Source organism: Ambystoma mexicanum, chromosome 12 (assembly GCF_040938575.1).
Source record: "Ambystoma mexicanum isolate Mex_15411 chromosome 12, UKY_AmexF1_1, whole genome shotgun sequence".
In the NCBI taxonomy this organism is placed as follows: domain Eukaryota; kingdom Metazoa; phylum Chordata; class Amphibia; order Caudata; family Ambystomatidae; genus Ambystoma; species Ambystoma mexicanum.
Genome location: NC_090936.1, coordinates 264,153,538 through 264,167,357, shown reverse-complemented (window position 1 = coordinate 264,167,357; position 13,820 = coordinate 264,153,538).

Genomic DNA, 13,820 nt, shown 5'->3' with positions numbered 1-13,820 from the left:
TCAGTAGCCGTGGAGGTGAATTGTGCAGGGAACCAGAGTGCGCCCCTTCCATCCTGTGCTGTTTATGTTTAAGGTACTCTGGAGGCTGGAAGCTCCACGGTCCTATATGGTGCTGCACCAAGGTGATATATGTCTGGCTTTGGAGTGCCACACTGTGGGCTACTCCCCTCCCTCCAACACTGTGGGTGTTTGGGTGTTAGCAGGTTCCCTGCAAACCTAATGACTACAGCTACCATAATTCCTCCCAGCAGAATCAACATTGATTGATTCCACCTGCACTGGCTCTTTGCTGCAAGTGAGACTTCCTCCCTGATCACATGATAAGCACAGAAACCGGTCGGAGGTGAACATCACTAGCTGTGGAGGTGAATTGTGCAGGGAACCAAAGTGCGCCCCTTCCACCCAGTGCTGTTTATGTTTAAGGTACTCTGGACAGTGGAAGCTACAGGGTCCCATAGGGTGCTACACCAAGGCAATATATGCCTGGCTTTGGAGTGCCACATTGTGGGCTGCTCCTCTCCCTCCCCCACTGTGGGTGTTTGAGAGTGAGGAGGTTCCCTGCAAACCTAATGACTACAGCTACCATAATTCCTTGCACAGAATCAACATGGATTGATTACACCTTCTCTGGCTCTTTGCGGCAAGCGAGACTGCGTCCCTGATCACGTGATAAGCATAGAAACCGGTCAGAGGAGAATGTCAGTAGATGTGGAGGTGAATTGTGCAGGTAACCAGAGTGTCCCCCTTCCATGCAATGCTGTTTGTATATGTATATACATATTAAATGGCCTGAAGTAGTGGCCATGTAGTTATGGTTAAATTGCTAATCCCATAGGAAGAGCACTTTTTGGGCATCTTATAACTTCACTCTCCCTGGACGAATCCTCACCAAACTTTGGAAAATGCATATGGCCCACTCTGAATTTTTTTGCAAAGTTTGGCGAGGTTTGGTGCGGGGGCGGGGGCAAAGTTATAGGGGGGGGTCCAAAATGTCTTTTTTTCCCATAAACTGAATGGAGAAAACATTTCCATCATGCCTACAGCCCAAACCGCTGGACCTATTTTCACCAAATTTGAGACAGGAGTGGCGGCTTGGTCCTGAAAGCGTGCTTTTGTTAATTTAGTGTAAATCCGTTCAGTATTTTTTTTTAAACAACCAAAACATAAAGCAAAAAACTGTGTAATATCTATGTCCGCTCCGCGGACTCACTTCCCTGTTCGGTCCGCGGACTGGCCTCTGATTGGGCAAAAAAATGTGCAGACTTTTGTGTGGTCCACCGACATCGGGACGCGGCCGCTGATTGGGTGATGAGAAAACTTGAAATGCGTTGGTTTTCCTGAAACTCCTGCCATCTTGGATTCACTGATTTTTTGGGGTCCGCAGACAGCGCAGTGAAAACATTAAAAAAAGCAGCATTGCACTTGTCAAACTCAACAAAAAATCTCTGGGGGTGTGGGGGGATGAGTATTGGATTGGATATGGCCATAAGAAGCCAAAAAACGGATTGTTTCACCACCCAAAAGTCTGCGAACACTCCAGATGTCCTAGGATATCTGTACCTATTTCTGCATCACGGGGTTGGGGATGGTTTATAACTTTTGCGCCACTCAATGAAACTGCATGTAATTTTGCAATTTTATTCTAGAATAATCCTGAATGGTTTTGCAAAGTTTTGTGGGATGCTGTCAAGAGGCAGCACAATTAGAGGGGGGGGTCCCAAAATATTGTAAAGGCATATAAATGTGGTGTCATTTGACAAATCTGCACAACATTTGTCAAAACGATTTTGGATCGCGATATAAATGGTTTTCTAAAGTTTGGTGGGATTTTCTCAAGAGGAGGTGAAATTAGAGGGGGGTCTCAACATTTTAGATTGCTTATAACTGTGTTGCTATTTGACAACTGTGGACAAAAGTTTTGAGAAAAATTATAGACCCAACTTTCAATGTTTGTGTAAAGACTGCATGGATTTTGTCAAGTGGGTTCTAAGTTATAAGACTATTGTATGAACATACATTTTGACACTTTAAAAAAAATAAAACATGGGTGGATTTCAAGCAAACTCATGAGGATCATTGACAAGGACATTAAAGCATGGTTTTGCAAATGTGCCCGTGTTTTATTTTTTGACAAGTGTCATAATGTAGGTTCAAAATTAGTCATATACCTTTGGTGACTGAGGTATAGCCTGTGGCTGTGGGCAGTAGCCAGATTGTCTGGGTCATGGCATAAGGTCATGACACAGACAATCTGGCTACTGGTCATGACCTCTAGGGACAAAAAAATGTGTTAAAGTGGCTATGTCTACCTGGGACCGGCTATGTGGTAAAGTTATTCGAAGGTAGGATAGGTTTGAAAGGGGAAAAAAGTGCTTGTGGTAATATGTTCATAGGGTTTTGCAGGCTGCCACGGCAAGGGAAGAGGGGCTGTGTACGGAGCCCTGCCTTCTCTTTCCATGTTGGCTATCTTGGAAAAGCATTTTCCTTCCTACAGTGGGACGCTGCATGCCGGAAGGACAATCCTTCCTACTTACAGCAGGAAGCCGCAGGCATCCCACTATACAAAGAGAAATCTATGTTTTAGCACCCTGGGTTCTTGCTTTGGGAACCAGGGGTGCTCCTTATTTATTTATTTATTTATTTATTTATTTATTTATTTATTTATATTATAACGTGCCAAAGCCCACAAACATCAGGCTGTGTGGTTACAGTATTTGTTGAGGAAGATGAGATGGAGGAAGACAGCTTACTACTTGCTGAGAAAGGAACAATCTTTCTGAGAGCATTGCGGTCATTGGATTTAGTGTGGCGGCGCATGGAGGTGGTCCCGTAGGAGTACTGTCCAGCCAGTCTGCGACTCACTCAGTGCATTTCACTTTGGTAGCTTTAGCCTTTGGTGAAGGTCCTCCTGCTGGTGGTGGTGGTGGCTCTTGGGGAGGAGGGATGGCAATAACTGATGCCATTTTTAAGATAAATAGCAGTTTTGATAACATTCTTCCAAGAATGTACTGTGTACTAGATTGGTAATGGATAATGAGTACAAAAAGGTGTAGGAGGTGTGCAAGGGAAATTTTGAAGTTGAAAGTTCCTAGATCAGTAGAAAATGCAGTTCCGAACTGTCTTCGAAACACGGATTCGATCACAAAGTTCAGACGCCTTTGTAAACATGTCACCATGCCACACACAAGCATATTGTCACGTGGCACTGTCCAGAAGGTCTGCGATTAAGTCAGACGTTCCCGGACATCTACGGATGCAAAATTATTTCAAAAAGTTGCAAAAAGTGTATAGATGTGTTAAAATGATGCTACAAGGTGGGAAATGGCGGAGTTTTAAGGTGAAACTTTGTAAATTGGACACAAATATTGCTTATTGGCTTAGTATGATATTAGTAAGTTGTAGGAAAATAGCATGCACTGGTAGAAACCCATGAAATTCACTGAAAACACTTTGTTAAAGGGATGTTATGGTTAGGTTGCACTACTAAAAACCTATTAAATTCAATGAAAAAACTTTGCTAAAGGGACATTATGGTTAACTTGCACTAATAGAAACCTATGAAATCCAATGAAAAAAACTTAGTTAAGGGGACATTGTGGTTAGGTTGCACTAATAAAAACCTATGAAATTCAATGGAAACACATTGTTACAGGGACGTTATGGCAAGGATGTTAGTCTTAGCAGTGCACGGTGGTGGCGTGAGTTATGGTTGCTTAGCTTACCATAACTGGCGAATTTCTGAGGTTTTTTGGTTTTACCTATAACCATAACATCCCTGTAACAATGTTTTTTCAATGAATTTCATAGGTTTTTATTAGTGCAACTTAACCATAATGTCCCCTTAACTAAGTGTTTTCATTGAATTTATATGTATATATACATATGCAAGGAAGATTCAGCAAAGGCTCTGCCTTCACATTTCAGATGTGGTCCTTGGGATGCCACATGCACCTTCTCTCTAAACTACTTTGAATTGCTAAATGTCTTTCAATCTATCTTGGTTCTTGTTGCCTAATTTGACAATAATCAGAGACATCAATTGCTTTCAAGGGCATATCCTCATTCCTTTCAATCAGAATTGGCAATGCATGCTGTGGTGTGATCTGTAATGTTCAGAAAATAGAGACCAAATTAATGACCTTGAATGGTTACGTTTTGAAGGTTGCCTGCAGATGAGTTTAGGATTTTTAAAATGTATATATGCCAACCTTTTGCAGATGATGGCATGTGTTCTAATTTTGTATAGTCTGTGATGTTATAATGTATTTACTAAATGCTTGAGGCCGAGAATTGGCTTCAGAACAGTATTAGTCAGTCTCAAAACATAACACAGATCAAAGCAATATCTTAAAGTCAATCAAATGCAGAGGTTGAATTTAAAATGTGTACTTGTTCGTAAATCGACTCCTTTTGCAGAGTTAGCCAAATGTCATAGTACAATTTGCTCTATAGAGCGTTTAGAAAATGACCGTAATCTATGCTCGGGCCTTGTGGTGCAAAACAAGGGCTTCTTAACCAGCTTCACATTTTCATGCCTGTTTTGGTAAATTTGCGGTGAGAAGCTTCAAGTTGCGTAATGGTGATTTATTTAACTTGAGGGATGTACACATTTCTCAGTGTGAGCCGACACCGTAAGCCCAAACAAACATTTCCCTGATCCTGCTTGACTGAATGTGATGTAAGGGAGAATCAGACACGCATTGCTAAGTCTGTAGTTTTGGCATTTGTAGTTTATTGCATTTTGTATTTAAAGGTAGTAATGCAGTAAATACCAGAGCTCTTCTTAGCCACAAATGAGTGCTTGTAGAAATATAACATTAGTAATAGACTTATCTTCACTGCAGTGTACAGTCGTTTTTGTATGGTGTGTGTTACTGTTACTTTTCAGCAAACACCATGTTGGACATTTTAAGTTAAGTGTGGCTATTTAAATGGTGAGCTACCGTGGCAGGGTTGCTGATGAGGTAAGGTGAAAGAGAGAAGTGGTGAACTAGGGTGGGTGATACTAGGCAGGGATGAGCATGGTAGGCATAGGTGAGCAAGTTTAGACGGGGTAGGAAGAGGCGAGCCAGAGAGGTTGTGATGGTGGAGGTAGACAGGGTTGGGTAGGATAGGTGGGTGAAAGGTGTCTATGGAAGGGTGGGCGGACAGGCATGGGGTAGAAACATTGGTGGTAAAGTGGGTTTGGGTAGTATGTAGTATGGGGATGACCCAGCATGACTGGGGGTAGCAGAAGTGAGCTTGGGTGGGTGGATTGTTAGGGCTAGACAGGTGGGGGATGGGTGATGTACAGTGGGATGAGGTGGGGTGCATGGGGTTAATGGGTTGCATGGTGTAGAGGAGTGAGCTAAGGTAGCAGTAGAGAGGGATGAGGAAGGTTGAGTGCGGTTAGAAAGACAGTGACAGAGCCGGCCCCTGGGATGAGAGGGCAGAATGAGGAGGTTGCAGGCAGAACGGATGCTCAGCCCAGGGGGGCTGATGGGAAAGGGGTGCTATAGCAAGAGCCTGTCAAATTTCTCACCTCGGAAAGCAGAGTATTTACCTTTAAACAATCATTAACGTGGCAGCAGCAGCAATTGGTAGTACACCTCTTATGATGAAACCAAAGACATAACTGCTCTGTCAGCTTGTAGATGCCCCACACCTATAATGATTAGAAACTAAATATCCTCTGAATTGTTTAATGGGCCAAAGGAAGGCAGTACAAGCTATTCAGCCTCATAGGCTTAGAGGAAAGCGGATTGGCAGCCCAATTAATTAATGGCCCCACTCATGACCAACTTTTAAAGCTGTCATCCAACCTACTCAAACCTCTAAGGCTCACTGCTCCTGTGTAGAGGGGAAAGGAACGATGGGTGGGGATAGAGCCATGTGGAGAAGGTTCGGATAGGTGTAGAGGTAGAGTGAGGGGTGGTGGAAGATTTGGGGAAGGAGATAGAGTGGAACAGGGAGCTAGAGTACAGGCCTGGTGTTAGAGTGGAGTGGGTTAGAGTAGGGAGTTTAGATGGGTGATATAGAGTGATCTTGTAGAATGGGGAGTGGTGGTGTGGAGTGGGGACTTGGTGGTGTGGAGGTGTGCAGAGGTGTGGTGTGGAGTGGTAGTGTTGGGGTGCACAGTGGTTGTGTGGAATGGTGGCATGGAGAATTGATGTGGATTTAAAGAGTGGTCTGGTGTTTGAAGTGGTGGTAAGGCGGTGTGGAGTGAGGTGTTGGTGTCGAGTGTTGGTTTCTAGTGAGATGTTGTGGAGGGGTGTAGTGTGGTGGTATGGAGTGAAATTGGTGTGGAGTGGGCATGTGGAGTGATGGTGTGAAGAGGTGTCCAGTGGCGCGGTCTTGGGTGTGGAGTGAGGGTGTAGAATGGTGGTTTTTTGGTGTAGAATGGTTGATGGTGATGTGGAGTTGTGTTGTGGAGTATTGGTGTGGCATAACAGGATGGCCTGGCATGTGAAGTGGTGGTGTGGAGTGGTGGTGTGGGATGGTGTGGTCAAGTGGTGATCTTGAGTGGGATTTCGAGTGGAGGTGTTATATAGTGGTAGTGTCAAGTGAAGTAGCATGGAGCTGGGTTATGGTGGTGGTATATACAAGTGGAGTGGAGGGGTTTGGAGTGGGGGTGTGTTATGGTGTTTGGTGGTGTGGAGTAGGATTATGGGGTGTGGAGTTGCAGGGTGGATGTGTGGAGTAGAGGTAGAAGTGCAGTGGACTAATATTGTAAAGTGGTAATGTGGAAAGGTGTTGGCTGGGTTGGAGTGGTGATGTGGTGGTGTTTATTGAGGGAGTGGATTGAAGTGTTGGTGTGGAGTGGGGGGCCAGTGTGGGATGGTGGTGTGGTGTGGAGTGGTAAAACGCCAAACACACCTTCAAGGGAATCTAAAATAACTCAATTTCAGTGCAAAATTCTCGAAACGGTTCAGAAACCAACCCACATAAATATATGTGAAGTTGGGAACAGTGTTTAAAAGAAAATGCACACGCTACTATTTTTACAACGTACAAAAGTTCAGAGAAAGAATGCAGAACATTCAGGCCACCACTATTCCGGTCCATATGGCTAAATTAAGTTGTTGAATTAGACTGGTTATGTGTTAAATAGCGTTGTATGCAGTGTTGGAGGATCTCTAATTATGTGATCTCTAATTAGGTGATGGGTAAACTATAGGAGCACATTTGTCGCTGTTTTCTTGTTTTGGAGAGGAAGGTTGGTTGCCAAGTGATTTATTGTGAGTACATTTGGATGTTGTCAGTGGTACCTTGCAGTTCTACTGATGTCCAATAGGTGTCCTCCTAACAAATCACACAAAGTCACATTAGGGAAATTATATTTCCCTATTTAAACTTTAATAAGTGAAGGGCCAGTGGTATAGTGTTCTTAATAGCTGCCTTTTTTCAGTTGTTTCCTCTCTGCATTTGAAGTGAAAACCTACAGTGAACTGACATGGGAAAAGTTCACTGCACAGTTTGTGTAACACACGTGGGAGATAAGAACTAACAGCTACACCACTATCTACAACACCTGATGGCAATGCAGCAACTACACATATACCCCAGACAATTATGGATCCTGATACTGCAATCCAAGTAAGGCAAGATGCAATTTGCTTTGCACCAAAGAAATGCCCCGTTGGGCTCTGCAATATTATTGAATCTACTTGTTTAGCAACTGGGCCCATCGCAATATTTATCTGTGAACAGCTATGCCCTCAGGCACAGTTTATGCACTCCAAAATGGCTGCCTCATCTACCTTTCTATGAGGCTCAGAAATGGCCACAGCCTCATGGCCCACCTCCTACCATCCCTGATTGGATGGCTTCTGAACATCTCAGAGAGACTCCTGAGAGCTGGCAGTCGATGCCGGCCCCCTACCAAGGCCCACGATTAAGGCCCTAATCAGCATCCTGTCTGGCTCTGTGTGAACCAGACCCCATCACCATCTACAATACCTGATGGCAACACAGCGATTAAACACATACCCTGACCAGAGGAGTTGCTAGGTCTGGAAAAGACCCGGGGCTAAGCTGATGTCGGAACTGTTGGGACTGGGGGCTAGATAGTCTTTTGGTTGTAGCTCCTGAGATTCTACCCGGGGCTACAAACAAAAGATCAGGGGCTACAGCCCATTTAGCCCCCCCCTAGCAACGCCCCTGACCCCGACAATTATGTATCCTGATCCTGCAATCTAAGTAAGGCAAGATGCGATTTGCCTTGCACTGATGAAATACCCAGTTGGGCTCTGCAATATTATTGAATCTAATTGTTTGGGAACTGGGCCTGTTTTGTTTAGCCCATTGCAACATTTAGCTGGTGAACCACTTTTCCCCCAGGCACAGTTTGTGCACTCCCAAAAGGCCACCTCATCTACCTTCTATGAGGCTCAGTAATGTCCTCTGCCTCCTAGCCCGCCTCTTACCAACCCTGATTGGATGGCTTCTGAACTTCACCATCCACAAAAATTGATTGCAACCAGGTGACTACACACATACCCCCGGCAATTATGGATCCTGATCCTGCAATCCAAGTAAGGCAAGATGTGATTTTCTTTGCACTAAAGAAATGCCCCACTGGGCTCTGCAATATTTTTGAATCTACTTGTTTGGCAACTGGGCCGATTTTGTTTAGCCCGACGCAACATTTAGCTGGTGAACAACTTTGCCCCATGCACAGTTTGTGCACTCCAAAATGGTTGGCTCATCCTACTTCTACGAGGATCAGAAATGGCCTCTGCTGCCTGGCCCACCTCCTCCCATCCGTGATTGCGTGGATTCTAAACTTCATGGAGAGACTGCTGGGAGCCAGCAGTCAATGCCGGTCCCCTATCAAGGCCCACGAGTAAGGCCCTCATTCAGCATCCTGTCTGGCCATGTGTGAACCAGACCCCACCATCATCTACAATACCTGATAGCAACGCGGCGATTACACACATACCCCGACAATTATGTATCCTGATCCTGCAATCTAAGTAAGGCAAGATGCAATTTGATACACACAATTCACTCCCTCCAGGATAAAATTAAGGCCAAAAGAGATGCCCTTGGTACCAAACCCACTATACCGATCACAGCAGAATGTGCCAACTTTAACTCTCCAAACAGCTTTCCCCAATTCAAATTCAACAGTCACTTAATAGCAGTTACTGTCCACTATCCTTGCCCTAAAACCTTTCCATTGCAAGGGAGACAACTTCCCTGCTCACATTGTAAAACTCTGGGCACCCACACTGGCCCCCATCATCACTGACTTTATCAACGCCTCCTTCTCCTCCAATTTGGTTCCTGCCAACATCAAGGCAGAATGGATAACCCTCCTTCTCAAAAAACCCACCCTTGACCTCACCATTCCTGCTAACTACCATCCCATCACCACTGTCCCCTCTCTACTGAAGATAGTAGATCATGTAGCCTACTCCCAAATCCAACTTTTATGGAGAACAACCACCTCCTTGGCTCTAGACAATCAGGTTTAGCCTGATTGTCACTTCAGATGCTAATTTATATAAACTACAACTACTACAGAAGAAAGCCCTACGAGCCAGTCCTGGCTTAAAATGCAGCAACCACATCTCCTCAATGAGACGAGAAGCTCATTGGCTGTTCATAAACGCCAGGATCCTCTTTAAGACCCTCACCCTAGCTCAAAGGAGCATTTACAATGATGCACCTGCATACCTTGATGACAATATCACCCTAGAAACACCTCTACGGACTCTAAGATCTAGTGCCTCCATCTCACTGGACATTCTACGGTACAGGAGAAAAAGGGTGGGAGCACCAGCTTCTTAGTTGCAGTCCCACTCTTTGGAACACACTGCCTGCATCCATTAGAAACAAACAATCTTACTCTTATTTGAAAAAACGAGTCAAAACTTTGCTTTTTGTCAAATATGATTGAGGCCACGTGTACATGGTCACTTGATTGTTGCACTTGTAGCTGTGGTACCCCTGGGTTTGGGTGTTCAACAGATGCTATAATTAAATAAAATACATACACTACTCACTATATAAACAATTCAATTAGTGAGTAAATAAATCACCCTCATTCCATAAATAAATCACCTATAACAAAGGGGACAGGGACAAATAGCACATCATGTTTTAGTAGCGATTTGCATATAGTAAAGAGCATTTTGGGAAAATAAGAATGACCACAGAATTTTACAGTTGAAATATATTTGTGATAGTGAATCAAGAATGAAATCCTTAGGAGCATTGCATCCATGTAGTGCTCCCTGGTCTTTTCATTTATTACAACATTCACCCTACCAGTAAACTGACAGCAAATCACACAGTATTTCATATACATTTATTTGGACAGCTTGGGTTTTTACTTGTGAGGTTTTGGCAGTTACATTTGAACAGAGGAGGACATCTGATTTCCTTAAATGCATCATAGAGCTTGTTCAATCATTCAGTCTCCTCACAAAGTGCAGAAATAAACCAGATGGGATGCAGAAGGACCTGTCAAGCACAGCTCAGAACTGCCTAATCATTAAGGCAGAGCACCGTTTTTCCCAAATAGGCAGGTTATTCTTCCGTCATCACGCTGGGTTCACACTGTTGCCAATGTATGCTTACCCTCTCACACTGGGTTTCCACAGGCCATGAGGCTTATGATTGGTCAAGGAGCAACAATCAGTGCACCACCTCCGAAATTAAAGCATAGGTAAGCTTTTTCATGCAATGGACCATATAATAAGGCAATGTATTGTTTAACAAGCTCTTATTAGTGGATATGGCAGAAAGAGAAAATAAATAATCAGTGAGCTGGAAACAATCATGTGCAATTGTTGCCAGTTGCCATGCCAACCAGATATTCTGATTCCAACACCGTTTATGTCTCTTTTCTATGCAATATTGACTTTGGCCATGTGGTGGCACTTTGCACTACCAAAATGTGCCCAAACGAAAAAAAACAGCACTAAGAAAATGGTGGTGGTGGGAAAAGGAAGGACTCCAAAAATTGCAACCGAGGCGACAAATGAAAAACAAGAACAATTTAGGTGTACATCATTGATAAACTATAGAGTGTTTCAGAGCAATTAATAAAAGAAAGAATATAGTCTTTCTGGTTTTCAGTGAAGTCCGATAAACCCTGAAAAACACAACTGGAAGATAAGTGTACCCCCTCAGTTTAAACCACAAAACACATTCCCCTGCCCTCTCTCCTTCCCTGTGGTGCCTTAGTGTGAGCAAGGATGAGAGGAGGTTGGGGCAGGGAGTGCCCATTGCTTTCTCTCCTGTCCCCTGATCTTATTCAAAAACACTGCACCTTCTGTTAAATCGTTTTCTTTGTTAAAAACGAAATTGGCAGTGATCCGGGGTTCTTTTGAGGAATTCTAGAGCCATGTGAGCCATTTTTATGGCTGCCAATTCATACCCTTCACTGCACCGTCCTTCATCCACCTGATCTCTCGGTCTGCCTTCTCCTCCCTTTAACTTACTCGATCAACCCACACTGAACCATTCTTCTTGTGTCTCTATGATCTGCTGCTCCCCCTCCTATTGGCTCTAATGCTCAGCTAGTTGCCCCGTGCCAGTTTCTGCTTTGCTTTTCCCATGGGCTGGGTTACAAAGATGGGAAATGATAAAGCACCCTTTAAGCCCTTCCTCCTTTGTGAACGTGGGCCCACCTGTGTCCTTAACTGTGGCAAGCAGCGAGCAGAGTCAATTTCAAAGTTTGTTTTTGGTGGAAGATGACCGTCTTGACTGTCAGTCCTCTGCAATGAAAGTTCCCCTCGATGAATATCCGGTGCTGCCTCTCTAGTTGCTGGGTTGCCTGCGCCTCTCTTTGCCACAAAGGCTTCTGGATGTAGAAGCTGCATGTTAGACAAAAACCTGTGCAGTTCCCTTGCGGACCACTGCAAAAGATTTAGGACTACAGGTGTTAGCAGTAAACCCACCTGGTAGCAGTCTGTACCACCCAGATTTACCTGGTAGCTGTGGCTGAGCAGTCAGACTTCTCTCAAGAAGAGTTAGGCAGTATGCAAAGTATACACAATAGGCACTCAGACACACCAATACAAGCAAACACTGACCAGAGCTTTGGTATCAAAGTATATAATTATTTATTTAAAAACACACTGTTTGAAACACTCCAGCACTCTTGTTGTAAAATATTCTAAACACAGTTACTATTGTAATATATACACCCCTTTTTCCTTATCAGATAAATCAGTAAAACACCACTTATTTTCATACAGAGGTGAGCGCTTAACTAGATGGCACTCCAATAAGTTTGTGAAAAAGGGAGGGAAAAAGACAGAATATGGAAAGGTACACCACTCTAAGATTCAGGAACACTGTTAGAAAGGCAGAAGAGCAAAAGTCACTGGTGAGCCAAAGTCCAAAGGCTGGGCCCACTCTTAGAGAGAGCAGAGCACACATGCGTCCAAGATCACACAGTTACACTAGGCTTAGAAAGTCTTGCAGAGAGTTCAAAAAGAGTTTAGAGAGGCTTAGGAAAGTTTAGCCAGGGTGTCCCAGGCTAACCCAGGTTCGAAAGCCGGGTGCTAAATCTACCCCGTACAGTCGGTAGCAAGGGAAGCCAGGCGGGACACGGTATCTTAAGTGGGAAGGATCCTCCAGCGGTGGCAGTTGTTCCTGGCAGTGGGTGCAAGTCACGTCGTCATCCAGGGGAAGAGAAGATCTCGACTTGGAGGAAAGATGAAGGTCGTTGCACTGCCAGGGAAGAAACCAGCCGCGGAGATTTCCGGTTAAAGGTGGTACCTTTTATTCGGGGTCGGGGTAACACGTGGTATCCCGGTTGCCGGGGTGCTTGGCACAGGCAAGGCAGCCACGAGGTATGTTGGGAAGGCCAAAAGACGGTGAGACTGGTTATCCCCACCAGTCAAAGGAAGAAGACTCTCCGGCGGGAGATCTCCTCTGTCGTTGGGAAAAGTGGTGAGACGGTCCAGCAGAGCTCCACCGGTGGTGTCATCATGGCAGGTCGGCTCAGCTTCTCCCTCGTCGGATTCTTAGGTCCTGTGGCGACTTCTGAAGTTCCAGTGCCCAAAGCCCTGCTTTTATGCAGAAAACCCCCATTCACTCAGCCTAGCTGTCACTCAAACATGCTAAGTGGTGAGCCGGCCGGCTCACCACTTGGGCCAATCAGGAAGGAGTGCGACTTGAGTTGCCTAGGCAACTCAGTCCAGGGTGCCTAAATCCCCCTCCACACCTCCTAAGTACCCCAGACAGAGTGGCACCACTTTGGAGGGCTTCTGTGGAGAAGCCCGCCAAAAAGTGGAACAAAGGGCTCGACTTGGGTTGGAGTCACAGAAGAGAACACAAACGCCATATTAGAATCAAGTTTTGGCAAAAAATACCAACCGGAGAATTAATATTAATAACATAAACCGGCGGTATGTTCGAGGCTACCGTAAATAATTAAATAAAGATAGTAGCCTAAAACAATGGGAAATCCCATAGGAAAATATTGGCGGTTGAATATAAAAGTAGTATCCACTGCCGCCAGCCAAAACTCGATCAGGGGGGACAGAGACGTGCCCCCTCGACTAACAGACCCTGGGGCAATTGAATTGCCCCAGCCAGTACGTCCACAATATGATGGTTTGTACTGGTTCTGTTCAGAATTTAAGACTAGTAAAGTCAATGGTGACTTTACATGCCCTGGGAGACAGTAGTCAGTCCCAGGGTATGGAGTCTATACTGGGGGGTCACTATGACACCCCTGTGTTACTGCACTGAGGGTGCTGTGTAACACACATCACAAAACACATGAATCCCTATGGGGTAAAAGACCCCATAGCCCATTAAACACATCTAGATTCAAAGAAACACACTCAAATCATGCCCAAGAGTGAGGGTAAAAG